Source organism: Podarcis tiliguerta (assembly GCF_965153285.1).
Source record: "Podarcis tiliguerta genome assembly, chromosome: 1".
In the NCBI taxonomy this organism is placed as follows: domain Eukaryota; kingdom Metazoa; phylum Chordata; class Lepidosauria; order Squamata; family Lacertidae; genus Podarcis; species Podarcis tiliguerta.
Genome location: NC_139534.1, coordinates 120,953,903 through 120,970,406, shown reverse-complemented (window position 1 = coordinate 120,970,406; position 16,504 = coordinate 120,953,903). Strand labels below are relative to the sequence as shown.

General features: G+C 42.3%; 2 protein-coding genes across 8 annotated transcripts in view; one reads left to right on the top strand and one right to left on the bottom strand.

Annotated features, from left to right (window-relative positions):
* Positions 1 to 3,954, bottom strand: part of KLC1 (kinesin light chain 1) — a 45,229-nt gene extending 41,275 nt beyond the window's left edge. For 2 of the 7 annotated variants that reach the window (XM_083436552.1, XM_083436555.1), the window contains exon 1: positions 3,728 to 3,953. The gene's annotated coding sequence lies outside the window, so the exon portion shown is untranslated. Of the gene's footprint in view, positions 1 to 2,845; positions 2,976 to 3,727 lie in introns of those variants that run through there. The other 5 variants (XM_083436554.1, XM_083436553.1, XM_083436551.1 and 2 more) reach the window with 4 other exon arrangements.
* Positions 1 to 16,504, top strand: part of XRCC3 (X-ray repair cross complementing 3) — a 95,341-nt gene that overhangs the window by 55,559 nt on the left and 23,278 nt on the right. The gene's annotated exons all lie outside the window — the stretch shown is intronic.

Here is a 16,504-nt window from a genome sequence, read left to right as displayed (position 1 = left end):
CATAGAAAATGCAGCATGGTAATAAGGACAAACTTCCTCAGGGGATTTTGCTTCCTATGCTATTTTACATGCAAGCTTATGAGCAATACATCCTGCAAAGAATAAATTAAATTGGAGGCCCTCCATTTCTTGAAGATTCCAAAAACTGAAGCTTAAACATTTGAAGCTTAGTTCCTATTATAAAGAAAATAACATATTTGAGCACCATAGCTCTTTCAGACAGCTTTTGTTTGATGTTGCCTCGTGCACTTGTTATTCTGAATGTTAAAAAGCCTAAAATGTATAGAAACCATGTTGTCACATTAGATAGGGTTATACTGAATATTCAGAGTAAAAACATATTCTAAGCTAACTGCGCCTCAGAGGCAGATCAGAAAGGTGGAGACTGAAGAGAAGCTGCACTAATACTCATGTCCAAAGGGAATTTAGCCTGCAGTAAAAAGCCAGAGACTGCATTAGAGGGTACAATGAAACATCCCAAGGGCACCCAACTGAGCAAAAGAAACCAACAGATACAGCACAAAGGAAGAGAGGCAGGTGAGCATTTTGCCAAAGCCTGATGGAAAACTCAGACACAAAGCTAACAGCAACTGATCCCTCCTTTAAAATAAAATCATATTACACTGAATTTTTTTTATATTATAACCCACTTCATCTTCCTTGAATGTTCAGATATTGTTCTGTGTTCTTATTTAATATTCAGAGGCTTCGTCTGAGGTTGCAAGTACTATTACTCTTATGCCAGTGACCTAGATTTCTCTTTTAACCTTTCCATTCTAAATCACTTCTGTTTTTTACTCTGCCTTAGTAAGAAGGCAAGCATGGACACTGTTAAGCAGCAGCAGTGGACAGAAGGCAGAATGGAATTTACTGGTAGATCTTTGGCAAGGATTTCTGACTTCTAATTGTTTAACAACAGCAACAATAAATTGACTCTAAATTATACTGCTGAAATAAAGCAAGCATTGGATGACTAGGATTCTTCTGTGTCAGGACTGAGAATTCTGTTCAGTTCTAGTACTAAAGAGCAAATTCCTGGGATAAGATTTCTTTAAATGTATTTCTTTTGCACCAGACTCCAGTAGGTGGGTCTCTGGGTTCTAATAAAAACACAACAGCTTCCTCAAGCCCGAATTTTGCCCCCACTTGCAATAAATTAATATTTCACAATTACTTTGGGTAATCCTTTATTTTACAATAGGACATGCATTTTTAAACAGTACATAATTTTAGCAATATCTAGGATAGATCAATTTTATTTTCATGATCACAAAAATATAGGTAAACATCTGGAACATTATATAAAAATGTTATTCAGTCTTGGACTTTTTAAAAATAAAAACAATAGATTTTGGCTCTTAAGCATTTCTGAATGAGCTGTGTTATTACCACACAATTCTCAGCTTCCTAAAATATAAAGTCATCTCAGAACAGTTTCCTGTTAAGCAATATGCTTGCTATAACTCAGTTGTGCTGCCTCATAGCACATTATAGCTCTGCCTAATGGATCTGTTTTAACTTTACTGTTGATGAATGCTGAATTTATTATTCCAGATGCATTTAAGTCCTATGACTAATGTCTTCCACCATGATGCAACCTAGTTTTCAAAATTCTTAGAAAAAGAACTTCCGTGAGATATTTAAAATCAAAAGTAAAATCAAAATATGTTCATGTCATTTTAAAATAAATGGTTCTTTGGGAAAGCTGAGAATACAATTCTGACATGTACGCAATAAGTAGATGGTTCAACTGTTTTCTATACAACTTAGCTCAAAAATGCATACTTATTCTATACACAGCACAATCCTATTCATGTCCACTCATAAGTATGAATCACTTAGTTCAAAAGGGCTTACTACCAGTTATGTGAGTATTATAGGATTGTATCACTAATTTGTTTATATTTAATTCTACTGTCATACTGTTATGCTTGAATTGCAAAATGAAAACTACTTCCTAGATTCTTAAAAGTTTCCCAAGATCCTATACAAGTCATTTGGCAGATTTCCTGTTATTAATGAATAAGGGTTGGTCCTGTTTGTTCAAAGGGCCTCTTAAGCGTCAGTAGTTTACATGTAATTTTAGGTAGGAAAAATGAGGGCTAATTAGGCTATAATTCAGTGGGGCTTACTTCTGAGTAGTAATGGTTACGACTGTGGGTTTACTAATTGCAACCTGGTTTCAGTCATCCTGCTTGCATGCGTAAGTATTGCTTCAAAACAGTTTCAGAGTCCAAAATCTTGTAATCAATTGAAAAGAAAGCCAGGAGACAGCAAGCTGATGAGCCTGCCTTAACAGACTCAAAAGCATACCCCACCCCCTCTCCCTTCCTTATTTCAATCAAAAACAAAAACCCAGAAGGATTGAGCCACCCTGCATCTAAAAATGCAACTGAGGTAACACATCCCTAGATGTTACAGTCTAGCCCCCCGAAACCGCGAGACAAATGTGAAAAGGAGAGAGGGAGGGAGAAAGGTAGGAAAGGGGGTTGTTGCCTCTGTAAAGGAAGCACATCCCCTACACGCAGGCCGATCCCTTCCTCTCCTGCTCCAGCTGCAGGTGGGGGAGAAAGGGAAGAGAGAGCGAGAGATTCGTGTTGGCTACTTGGCTCTTTGCAAATGATCCACGCCTGAACATCCGCGGAATCCCAATGGGACTGGCTGTTGCCCCAAGGGACCAACCCGGGACTAATAGGAGCCTGGCTCTGCCTTTTGTTCTGGATGAGTAATCGATGGAAAAATGGGGTGGGGGGGCCGCAAGAGCCTCCAAGGAAGGAAGACACACATACACACACTTCCTTCACACCCAGAGCTTAATAAATAAACAAATCTGGCTGCTACCAACCTCCTAGTACTCCTTCCTCCGCCGGTGCATGTCCCTTTCCACCATCTTCTAGATCTGTATACAGTTTCAATTCTATCAATGCTCCAATTTTTTGTTGTTGATGATTGGCGAGAGGGGCATGGTTTTTTGCTGTTCTTAGATTTACCTGTAAGCCGCCTTGAGCCCCATCAGGGGAAAATGAATATATAATAATGACAATAATAACCATATTTTGGAAGTACAGTGGTACCTCGGGTTAAGTACTTAATTCGTTCTGGAGGTCTGTTCTTAACCTGAAACTGTTCTTAACCTGAAGCACCACTTTAGCTAATGGAGCCTCCTGCTGCTGCCGTGCCACCGGAGCACAATTTCTCTTCTCATCCTGAAGCAAAGTTCTTAACCCGAGGTACTATTTCTGGGTTAGCGGAGTCTGTAACCTGAAGCGTATGCAACCAGAGGTACCACTGTACCCCATTCAGCCCACCCACCCAGCGTTACACCCCCTCCTGCAAGCAGCCCAGAGTGAGGCTGGGGAAACCCAGCCACGATGGGGTATAAATAATAAAATTATTATTATTATTGTCATCCTCATTAGCCGCCACAACCCACCCACGCAGGATCTGGCCCTCCCTCCGCAGAGGCTGCCCATCTGCCTTAGGTGCTCGGGATCAGCATCACCTCACGCCTCCTCTCCCCCCCCCCCTTAGATCCAGCATCGCTCCCCACTATACACAGGACACGCATACACACACCCCTTCCCATAGGTGGCGCCCTTTCCCGGCATCTCTGAGGGGCGGCGGGAGGGGGCGTAGGGAGGGGCGGCAGGCCGCTGGCTCCGGGGAGGGTGGGCTCGCAGGAGGCAGGCGGAGAGGGAACCAGGATGCCAGAAAAACGGCCACTCACCCCAGCTATGACCTCTCCGCCCAGGCCGGAGTAGCCGGCTGTCAGTCCCGGGGAGGAGGAGGAGGCTGGTCTCCGCACAGCCGCCGACGCCACCGCGGCTGTTGCAGTTACAGCCGCCGCTGAAAGAGACAGAGAGACAGAGGTAAGTCCTTCCCGGCTTTCCAAGGCTGACTGAGCGGCCTCAGCTCCGCCCCTCTCCTCACCGAAAATGGCGGCCCTCCCTCCCGGCCCACAATCCTCCGCGCGGCGGCAGCAATGATGTCAGTGCTGTCAGAGGGAAGGGAAGAGGGAGGCTCGCTCGCGCGCGCGAGGCAGGCCTTTCGTACAAGGCGCATGCGCCAAGCTGGGTTGGAGTGGAGACGGGGCTGGCTTGCCTCTCCGGCCGCGCGCTGTTCGACCCGTTGTTTTGGCAGGACGGCGCGGCCCTCCGCCTTCGCCTCATGGGCGCCATGGAACGTTCTAGCGCCCAGCTTTATTGACGGCTGGGTTAGGTGGACTGTGGAGCCCGCCTGATTAGGCAGCTGGAAAGACTGAAAAGTGAGGGAAATACAGTATAATGAAAAAATCAGACACACACATATTCAATATTTTGTTAAAAAAAAATGGGAATGGTCTGAAGCTCAACATCAAAAAAAAACTAAGATCATGGGCACTGGTCCCATCACCTCCTGGCAAATAGAAGGGGAGGAAATGGAGGCAGTGAGAGATTTTACTTTCTTGGGACCCATGATCACTGCAGATGGTGAAAGCAGTCACAAAATTAAAAGACGCCTGCTTCTTGGGAGAAAAGCGATGACAAACCTAGACAGCATCTTAAAAAGCAGAGACATCACCTTGCCAACAAAGGTCCATATACGGTAGTTAAAGTGATGGTTTTCCCAGTAGTGATGTATGGAAGTGAGAGCTGGACCATAAAGAAGGCTGATCGCCGAAGAATTGATGCTTTTGAATTATGGTGCTGGAGGAGACTCTTGAGAGTCCCATGGACTGCAAGAAGATCAAACCTATCCAGCCTTGAGTGCCCACTGGAAGGACAGATCCTGAAGCTGAGGCTCCAAGACTTTGGCCACCTCATGAGAAGAGAAGACTCCCTGGAAAAGACCCTGATGTTGGGAAAGATGGAGGGCACAAGGAGAAGGGGACGACAGAGGACGAGATGGTTGGACAGTGTTCTCGAAGCTACGAACATGAGTTTGACCAAACTGCGGGAGTCAGTGGAAGACAGGAGTGCCTGGCGTGCTCTGGTCCATGGGGTCACGAAGAGTCGGACATGACTAAACGACTAAACAACAACAACAAAGATTGTTATAGAAAAGTATACATCATTGTCAAACAAAACAGACATTAAGCCAATGTATAGGGCCAGCCCAAGCATGAGGCAAGGCAAGGCAACTGCCTTGGGCGGCAAGATTCACAGGGGCATCAGATCCCAATGTAGAACTTTATTCTGCCATTTTCCTGATATAGATCTTCATTCACCCCTTTTTCCCTGTTGCAGAGGGAGGCACCGTTTTGTGGTTCGCCTCAGGTGCCAGAATGTCTTGGGCCAGCCATGTGAATGTATTAAATAACACATTTTAAGGGTTATACAAAATTCAACAAAATACAGTGCCTATCAAACAGATCTGGTGATACAATACGCAGTCCATATTACAATTATAAATCACTGTTGGACAAAAACAGGTATAAAATAAAACCAAAATAAATAAGACAATAACTGAACTATTTATAGCATAGACATAACATAAGGGTTAAACAGGATGGGGTTACAAAACATGGACCTTATTATACCAAAGGAAAGTAATTAAAATTATTCATATGCACTGAGTCACTGTCAGCTGTATTCATTTGTAGGCAAATCAGACCAAACAGGTATGAAATTATCACTTTATCTTTGTCCCCTAAGGACTCTCAGCTTATTAGTTCATTTTTCCAGCAGGGCAATATCCCACACTTTAGTGTACCACTTAGTAAGACTGGCCCCCATCAAAACAAACATTCAAATCAGTCAGCCAATAACTCTTTAAATAAAATCAGTCAACACTGGAAGGAGGGAACCAAAATAGACCCAGGAGAGCAGGTTCAAACTCAAATATTATTTCAAATATTTTTATGCTTTCTTTCCAGGCAAAAAAGAGGAAGGGGGGCTCACATAAGAATAATGTAAACCATCAAAAGTACCAGTTCAAAATTTAAAACATCAAAAATTATTTTAAAAGACCAGTTATTGCCTGGCTAGGAGGAAGCTCTCTTGAATTCAAAGGAACTTGTGAGTGGATTGCCCTAGAATTTTTCTGCATTCAAAGCCAGGAGGGAAGCTCTGCAATGCACTTAGAATTTTAATTTAGAAACAAATATACCTCCAGTCTAAGATGTTTGGGGCACACTTCCCAATGTTGCAGATGATCTGTTTAACTGAGCATTCGTCCCAATCTGTTTGCAGGGAGATTAGACAAAGCTGGCTATTCAATGAGCATTCTGATTTGTTTGCAGGGAGGTTAGATGGTGTCCTTTCAAATTCAGAACAGAACCAACTTCCATCTTTGATTGTTCCTAGCTACCTTTCATGCTTTTTGGGGTGACAAGTATATGGAAAAGTGGGCTTGCCCATGCCCTGCTATTAAATTATTGCTGGGATGACATTATGTATAATTTAATGTTGATTCGTTGTATGTGTTCATTATGTATTATGAATTATATGTATTATTTATTACTATGCATTGCTTATCATTATGCACTGTATTTTTTACAGTATGTTTAATTTTTTTGTATTACATGGATGTTCATTGACATACTGCATATGGTTTATTGTGTTCTTTGCTGTAAACCTCCTTGTGGTCTTTTAACAAAGGGAAGTATATAATAAATAAATGAAAGTCATGTGTTGTCCTACACTTTCCAATGCATTTTCTCATCACTTTCCTGATTGGAGGTGAGGTTTGTTGCACATTACTGCTATTGTTTGTTTCTCCAAGTGGAGTAAGATAGGTCATGGGCGTGCACAGGATTTACAGTATGGGGGGTCCAGAACCTAACTATTTTTATTGTTTTACTTTGTCTGGGGGAACAGCTGCCCCCCCCCCCCCGGCTACGCCCATGAGCTGGGTCACGGTTGCTGAGGCAGGTGTACCAAAACATAGCATATACAGTGTTATGTACTGAGTTGAATAGGATCCAAAATGCAGCAGTCTGATTGGTCCTAGAACAATAGGATTCAGAATGCAGCAGTCTGATTGGTCCTAGAACAATAGGATCCAGAATGCAGCAGTCTGATTGGTCCACAGGAGGCACCCAATCCAGCTCCAGGTGGAAGTGAATCCGCAACCTGATTGGGCTACAGGGGAATCCCGGAATTAGCCAATCACGTAGGGCCCGTTGTGAAGTAATGTATATAAAGCAGACATTCTGGGGGAACTTCCATTCCTCCTCACCACTATGAGCTGAATAAAGAGCATGAAATCCACTCTTGACTCGGAGTATATTTCATACAGTATATTTGTTTACTCTCTCCACACCTTTCTTGCAGAATTATGTATAGAGGAACTGCTATCAATCGTACCTTTCAAGGACTGACAGCACCTCCCTAGCCTTGTAGATATAGGAGCAGGTCGAGAAATACTTGTTGCACTAGCAACGTCTGGTTTCCAGTTGTAGATTTAAATATCGTCAGACTACACCCTCTTCTAGAGTGACCTGATGATGGCTGAAAATAGGTCTTGATATAGGCAAAACTCCAGGACTTGCAAGGTAATAAATACTATTCCTTAGGCTGTTTACTCCTGTTTACTCAGCATCCAACGTGCTCCTGCCACTGGTTTCTGAAGCCATGTACGCACAATGTTAGCCACAACCCTCGTCTAACACTACTGATGTGCTGAGTGACATGCAAATGTGATTTGAAACATGGAGGTGGAAACCAACCTCACTGCATTTTAAGCAGGTAATACGTACAAACCAGCTGCAAACTCTTTTCCAGGAGCCCTGTCCTGCCCAACACATCCAGGCAGAGGCTCTTATTTGTCAGTAAGGAAGAGATCTTTATTCAGGCAAGTTAAGAGTACAGGCTCAGCAGCACACACAGCGCTCAGGAGTCATGATTCAGGAGTTCAAGAGGGCAAGAAGTTCGGAACTTGACAGAAGCAACAAAGATGTCTCAACAAGTTTCCCTGCCCCTCCTCTAGCTTTTAAAGACAAGGTGTGCTACACTCACTTGTGAGGCTCTCTTACTTTATGGGAAGTTCAAGATTGCAATCGCTCCCTCTGACAGGATGGGTGGGTCTGCTTCCATCTCTGAAGGTGGCACTTAGTTCTAGGGAAGAAGGCTGCATCCATCCTGTTCAGGCCCCAGTTCAGTCACTGCTATCTCCAGTCTATCCCCTTGGCTGACCAAAACCTTCCCTAGCCTTCACTGAGGTTCTCTGCTTTGCAGGAAGGTTGGAGAGGAGAGATGGGACCCCTGTTCTCACTCTGAAAGCAACTGAAGACCTCATTGCTCCTTCAGTCCAGCTTCCCATCAACCATTCCCCTCTTTTGTTCCTTCCTCCTGCATCAGAGCCCGTAAACCCAAGCCCATTCATCCAGGTCTTGCTAACCCATAGTTTGGCATAGCATTCAGTGCAAAGCAGGCTATTACATTAGCTGTTACCTTATATCAGCTGCCATTCTAGCAGTTCGAAAGCACGCCAGTGTAAGTAAATAAATAGGTACCACTGTGGCGGGTAGGTAAACAGGGTTTCTGTGCGCTCTGGTTTCTGTCACAGTGTTCTGTTGTGCCAGAAGCAGTTTAGTCATGCTGGCCACATGACCCAAAAATCTGTCTGTGGAAAAACACTGGCTCCCTCGGCCTGAAAGTGAGATGAGCGCCGCAACCCCATAGTCACCTTCTACTGGACTTAACCATCCAGGGGTCCTTTACCTTTACATTATATTGTTTTGGGAGAGCTTGCTATTTTTTTATATACTTTAACCCATCCATTTGGACTATAACACAATATATTTACTCAGCAGTGAAATGTCTTATTGTTAATTTTTTACTGGACCCTACACCAGCAACCTTTAGCATTCTTTCCAACCGTATTGTGTGCATTCTTTTTGCTAACCCTCAGTGTTGTTGAAGTTGAGCAGAGATATGCACTCACAAGTTTGGAAGTTTGACATCCAGTTAAGACTTCCTCTTTGCCTTTTATTTACATTTAAAAATCTGTCCTTGGCTCCACACAAAGCTTCACAGTAGCATTGAGGTCACAACCCTGGGAACAGGAAAACAATATTTAGCCCACAAGAGAATTCCTGTCTGATAAAAATGATAAGGGAAGAGCTGGTATTTTCATAAAAGTAGAGGGTACTTTTCAAAAAATGAAATGAAAATTGGGGCTATACTGATGTGGAATAATTTGCACACTGAATTTATTTGGAATTATATCTTGTTCTATTCTAGGGCTTTTGTGAGTCTTCAGAAGAACATTTCAAAGCTGTGGGAGAGCCACCGAGACCATCTATCTGTTCTATCTTGATCTGGCAGACAGATGATCTACTAAAGTGTTCTTTTATACCATAAAGGTCAAGGTGGAATGAAGGTGCTCTTGTAACATGCTTGATACAAGCTAATGGATATCAGCAGCACCTATAGACACATAGCTATATTATAGACACCAGGAAGGTCCTTCAGGCTCTCACTCTCTTCTTCTCTGATCCCATCACATGTTCTGATTCTCTTCTGAGCTTCCTGGTAAATTTACAGATCTTGTTTTGCAGCAACCTAAGGTTTAGAGTATCCAGGAGGCACGAGAGAGAATTGGAGTATCCACGCATAAAGAGCACATTCCTGATAATTAAACCATGGCTGCATCTACATAGCTATAAAAAACTCTCTGAAAATGCTCTGAGAAAATTTTTTTTAAAGCTCACAATGGAAAATTTCATAGTTCTGATTTCAGCTCTACAGCGCCATCTGGGGCCACAGTGTTATAACACATTTATAACGTGTACAGTCATACCTTGGGTTGAAGTAGCTTCAGGATGAATATTTTTGGGTCGCACTCCACAGCGACCTAGAAGTAATGGACTGTGTTACTTCCGGGTTTTGCCGCTCGCGCATGTGCAGACGCTCAAAATGATGTCACGCGCATGCGTGGAAGCGGCGAAACACGACATGCGCAGTCGCGCAGTCGCGTCTTATGTTTACTTCAGGATGCAAACAGGGCTCCGGAATGGATCCTGTTCGTATCCAGAGGTACCACTGTATGTGTTTTACTAATGTAGCTGAATCCCATGTTTGGACACACACACACACACACACAAACACACACACACATATTGCGGTATTATAATAACTGTTCATATCAGTTGGCTTAAATGAAATACATTTGTTTTTCACTTTAAAGTAAAATCTGTGCTGTTTTGTACCATAGCTTATCCATAGCTACTTGTGGGTAAACTGATATATTATAGATTTTCATTTTATACATGGTGATAGCAGTAAAACGGTTAGAGAAATTAACAAAAGGTTTCAGCTTAAAGAAAACATCTAAGGTATGTGAGACCACCTCCTTCAAAATCAGTAAATAATTTTGGAGGTGCAAGGTGGTTTGCCACAGCCGCCATCTGTATACACACATACCACCCTTCCTCCTAGAAAAGCCCAGGGGCAGCAAACAAGTGATACAACAATAAAAACATTTAAAACAATTAAGATCCTTTGAGGAGCCCTGTTTTGGACCAATATTTTTGTGGAACTGGCAAGCACTGAATCGGTGATTCTTACTGTGCAGTCAACAGCAGTAATTAATCTAACTGTTTAATCAACTAAACAAACAAGATGAATTTTAACAGGGAGAAATGTAAAGTATTGCACTTGAGCAAAAAAAAATGAGAGGCACAAATACAAGATGGGTGACACCTGGCTTGAGAGCAGTACATGTGAAAAGGATCTAGGAGTCTTGGTTGACCACAAACTTGACATGAGCCAACAGTGTGACGCGGCAGCTAAAAAAGCCAATGCAATTCTGGGCTGCATCAATAGGAGTATAGCATCTAGATCAAGGGAAGTAATAGTGCCACTGTATTCTGCTCTGGTCAGACCTCACCTGGAGTACTGTGTCCAGTTCTGGGCACCACAGTTCAAGAAGGACACTGACAAACTGGAACGTGTCCAGAGGAGGTTAAGGGGTGATATGATAGCCATGTTCAAATATATAAAAGGATGTCACATAGAGGAGGGAGAAAGGTTGTTTTCTGCTGCTCCAGAGAAGCGGACACGGAGCAATGGATTCCACCTAAACATTAGGAAGAACTTCCTGACAGTAAGAGCTGTTCGACAGTGGAATTTGCTGCCAAGGAGTGTGGTGGAGTCTCCTTCTTTGGAGGTCTTTAAGCAGAGGCTTGACAACCATATGTCAGGAGTGCTCTGATGGTGTTTCCTGCTTGGCAGGGGGTTGGACTCGATGGCCCTTGTGGTCTCTTCCAACTCTATCATTCTATGATTTGACTGGTAACCATGTTGTTTTTCTCCTTCATTTGCATATTATATATTTGGCAGCGAAAGCTCAGGATTTTTTTTTTAACTGTGGAATTTCCACATCATGTACTTTTAATTTGACTTGCCAAGGAGCTTTGTTTCAGGAGTAGTATAGAAGTTCTGCCCTGCAGGTAACAAGAAGAGTTTTAAAATAGGAAAGCAACTGGCTGCTTATTTTTCTTTTCTACTGTCTTTAAAAATGTCATTTGCAGTCTTTAGTTAACACCTGCCAGCTAAAGGAAACTGGGAGTGTAACCTACAAGCAACATGAAGTCCACGAGGGACTTCTTTGCTGTTACCTTGGAAGGTCAACTTGGGATTGCTACAGACATGAAAGAAAAGCAGAAATATACCCAGGGAAGAAAGATGACAAAAAATGCCTCTTTAGTTGAGAATTAAACAAGGAAGTCCTGTTTTCAGAGGGCATTGCTTTTTCCTTTTAAAATGTTGGATCAAAAAGTATTTAAGGATCAAACCGCATATGCAGTTAGGGTACGGTTCAGTAGAAAATGCACAGTTAATTTTAGGAAACATTTAAAAACAAACCAACAAACAAACCTGGAGCCAAAATTTGTGGTAAGGACCTTTTGCAAACTTTATCCCCCTCTCAAAAAAAATGGGGGAGGTAATCGCACAGCTGAAAGAGGGTAGCCTCTTTAAATCACATGAACATGCCTGTGTCCTTCACAGGTTCCTGAATAGACTCTTGCTACTTTCCATCTCTGCTTCTTGCACAGACTAGCTTGTCAGCTATCCTGCAGGGAGGTCTTGCTGACTCATTACCAGATTATGTGCCAGCAAAGCAGGTGAAGCCTCATCCCTCTGGGATGCTAACATTGCAGGTGCAGGTGCCACTGCTTCTGAAGGAGATTCTTGTTACAGCAGCCATATCTCATCGCTATTATCAGAGGAGCTCCAATGTTTCCTCTTTATGCATGCATAAAAATGCCAGCTACACACTGGTGGAAATCTAGAGCAGGGCCCTCTCACACTTGTTTCTCTCCCTTTTGTCCTTTGTCATCATTGTAGTTATTTTTATTTTTGTTCTCACATGACTTCAGCTGAGAGGCAAGAAGGTCACTGCCTTCAGCTGTGTACAGCCACGTGCTGTTATGCAGAACGATGTAAGTAGACATTGCCTCCTCTCACAGCTAGGTAATTTAGGATGTGATCCAGCCCCATCTTCATGTTTAAAAGACAAGATCACAGAAGCCTCCACACATACAAAATCTGCTGGCCATTAACCCAGTCTCTTTTAACCTCCCAACTAGATTACTGCAAAACACTTTACATGAGATTGGCTCTGAAGAGTTTGGAAGCTACAGCTGGTACAAAATGCAGCCTTCTGGATGGTGGTGGGGACCCAAAAAACCCAAACACATCAAATTTGTGCCAGTAGCACTGGCTACTAGTAGGATTTCTGGCCCAATTCATAGTGCTGGTCTTAAGATGACTATGGAGCTGTCCCAACATGTCACCAGCCCATCACACACAGTAGGCATATGGACCTTGTTTTCTCAAGTAAGCAGGATTATCCTCCATCTGAAAGTGGAGGATATTGATATCAGTCCCTTGTTGTGGTTAGATCACTTCCTGGTGGGGATCTGTTAGGATGGTCCACCCTAGGAGGCTGATGGAAGCAATGGGTTTCCAGATGGCTCTGGGGCATCTTCTAGGTGATATGACTGGCACTCCTGTCAAGCCCTGGCCGAATTCTGGAACATCCAAATAGCATGGGCCATTGACATTATCACTCCTGAGTGTCCTCTTCTGCTTCATGGAGCCCATTTGACTCTCTGGTATACTCCAGAGTTTAGGGTGATAAGCTGGGAGACGGCTCAAATGCGAATGGATGAAAACTCCAGTCGAATGCAATCAAACACAGGAGAGGACTGGTAATCAAGCATACCTAGTGGCAGTGAAGGCAGCAAAGAAGGCATACTTCGCTGCCTCCACAGCATCCTCATTGTGCCATCCAGCAGAGCTATTCTGGGTAGTGTGGGGCTATTTACAGTCTGGCCCAAAGGAGGTGATAGAACCAACAGTAAAATCGCTTGCATCTATCTGCCTGGACCTTGCCTCCACTGTTAACAGCAGATGAAACCTGAGAGGTGTCCAGAGCACTGTCTAGTCCTGTTATGTTGGATGAATTTCAGCTAGTAAGGCTCAAGGATGTAGACAAGATGCTTGGATCGGTCAGGCCAACCAGTGCTCTGAACCCTTGCTCCTTTTGGCTTTTTAAAATAAAATAAAATATTAAAAACACATTTATTCAAAAGGTACCCTTCAGCTTTGTCCACTGCCACAACACAACCTCTTTTGATGTACTAACCATACTTACTATCACCCTCAAAATCAGTAAATATTGGTTCAAATGAGTTGGCAATCCAATAGGAAGCCTATGGAAAATCTTGGGGGCAGGAAAGGCCAGGTAATTGCCAAGCTCTTAATATTATTATTATTTTTTTGTTGCAGTGCATGTTAGGTAATGCATTCAATTTATGATTAATGTTCTAATTTTACTAGAAATGTAGAATTTAGCCAGAGGTCAAAACATAAATGTATGCTAAGCAAACCAGTGTTTCAGGGAGCTGTTGGCTAATGGCTGCAACTGGTTATGAACTCAATATGGTAGAAATAATCTTTTGTGACTGCAGAGACAATGTAGTTCTCCTGGGCTTAATCTGCTTTAGGCCTAGTCTGTATGTAGGGTTTATGCATGGAACTCTCCTCTTTTGTCATTTCGGGACTACATCAAGTATTTTTGCTGCTGCTGCCAGGCTAGTCAAGGATTAGCACAAACACATAAGGTAAGGTCAGAAAATGAGGACACTCTTTGTTAGAAAACAGACTATATTGCAATGATACACAATTTAAAAGCATTTCTAAACTGTCTAATATTTAAAATATCTAAGCAGTGCCCCCTCAGACCACATGAAAATTGCTAAGGGTATTGACAGACCACTTAACGATTTTTTTCTGCCTGCTGTAGCAATTGTAATGCACTGTACTAGATGTTGTATTTGCAGAAAAATGTTTTTATTAGTTTTCAAATTCTTATGGAACCACAGAGACAAGTAAACAATAACCAAAACTCAATAATATAGTGGGGTAGGGAGATATATCTCTCAATCTGAAACTATATGAAATAAAATCCTACCATGCTGAATAGAAATGATCCAAAAATTCTTGTCCCTTAGAGACCCATTAACTTATGTGTTATTTTTTCTGCAGTAGCTAAATTCTATATATATTGTATTGCACACATACACAATTGCGGTTTGTTCAGAAACATTGCTAAACTGCTTAATATTTAAAATTTCTAAGCAGTGGACCTCCCTCCCCCGCAATCACTTGAATATTGCTGGGTCTTGGCAGATTACTTAATGATTTTTCTGCCTGTTTTAGCAATCATAATTCACTGTGCTTGATGTAGCATGATTTTTAATTGTATTTTTGCGGACAGGCCGCGGACCACCTGAATAAGGTTCAGACTAGCGTTTTGGAACCCCTGGCCTAGACAAAAAGGTACGTCTTTTAAAAGAGGTCTGAAGCAGCTGATGGATGATACTTCACATATAGCAAAGGGAAAGGAATTCCATACTTTTACTTTTGATCATATAAGAAAAAGGGTTCTGAGATACCAAAATACGACACATAACCCAGGAGTGTCAACAATTAGAGGGCAGCAACATGAATACAGTGGTGCCTCGCAAGACGAAAAGAATCCGTTCCGCGAGTCTCTTCGTCTTGCGGTTTTTTCATCTTGCGAAGCAACCCTATTAGCGGATTAGCGCTATTAGCGGCTATTAAAGGCTTAAGGGATTAGCGGCTTAGCTGCTAAAAGGCTATTAGCGGTTTAGCGGCTTAGAAAAAGGGGTTGGGGAGCGGAAAAAAATTGCAAGAATCGCAAGACATTTTCGTCTTGCGGAGCAAGCCCATAGAGAAATTCGTCCTGCGAAGCGCATTGAAAAACGGAAAAACCTTTCGTCTAGCGGGTTTTCCGTCTTGCGAGGCATTCGTCTTGCGGGGCACCACTGTACTAATATTGAAATGAACACTGTTAAAGTTGTTTGCACTGTTACAGGTAGCATGACACATTCTCAGTGCAAGAGACTCAAGTCATAACCACATGCCGAGGCAAATATATCACTGGCCATAAGCCAAATGTTTTCCACCACTGGCTTCGTGCTAAATACTTAATGCTTTTCTGCTAGGTGCCTGAAGAAACTTAAAAAAAACAAAGGTGGTGGTGGAGAAGGCACAAAAAACTGAAACCCTAACAATATATCCTGCTTATAATTATGCTAGGAAAGCTCATTTCACTTTTTACATCAACTAATATGCTCTGATTTATAAACACACATTATCTAATATAGGAGCTGCATTCACACAGAGACATTCAAGAGTCTTCAATCAGCCTCTTCATTCCCTTTCCTCCTCCTCTTTTATTCCACTGAAACGAATACCTCAGTGGAGAGCTCCAACGAATAGTAGGAAATAAAAACATGATTGGAATGCAATAATCATTTCTTTATCACAGCAGAAACCATCTAGAATTACAAACAATCTGGCATTAGCAAAATAACTCGTTAGATCGTTGCAAAGAGACTCGAAAGATAACATGGTGATAATTGGGTTTTTAAAAACGTAAGTATTTAAAAGCTCACTGGAAAGCAAATCTCTTGTTTTGGCAACCTCTGTGGACAGTCAATGGCAATGTTGCCTTTCACATTTGGTTTAGACAAGGGGGCTATTACTGCTACAGAGCAGGTGGAAATTTATTTTGAAAAATCCATAGGGAAGCCCATGTTTCTGAATGCTTTGATGTATGATTTATGATCAGCAATTATAATGCAGAGCCAATCATTTAACAGCAGGCTAGCTTATGTTTATGAAAAAATAATGACTTTCTTGCTATCACTCTCAGCTGAAGAATGATTGTCATAAATCAGTATGGTATTGATGAGTCACCATTCTAAGAGTATTACTTTAATAATATACATTTTTTTCATCATGTTCTGCCATAAAAGATAAATTATCTATCTTTCAAAGATATACAAATGGGTAGAATCATTGGTGCACAGCAAGGCTGCAGTGGTCTGTATATACAAAACAGAACAGCAAACAACATATCCAATTGCCTAGAAAACTAGAGGGGAAAGGTTTTAAAGCCGGTTTTAGTATGATCAGGTGGTCAAATGCACTACCACAACATGGTTCAGCAACATAAGGCAAATTTCAGCAAAAAAGGAAAGGCA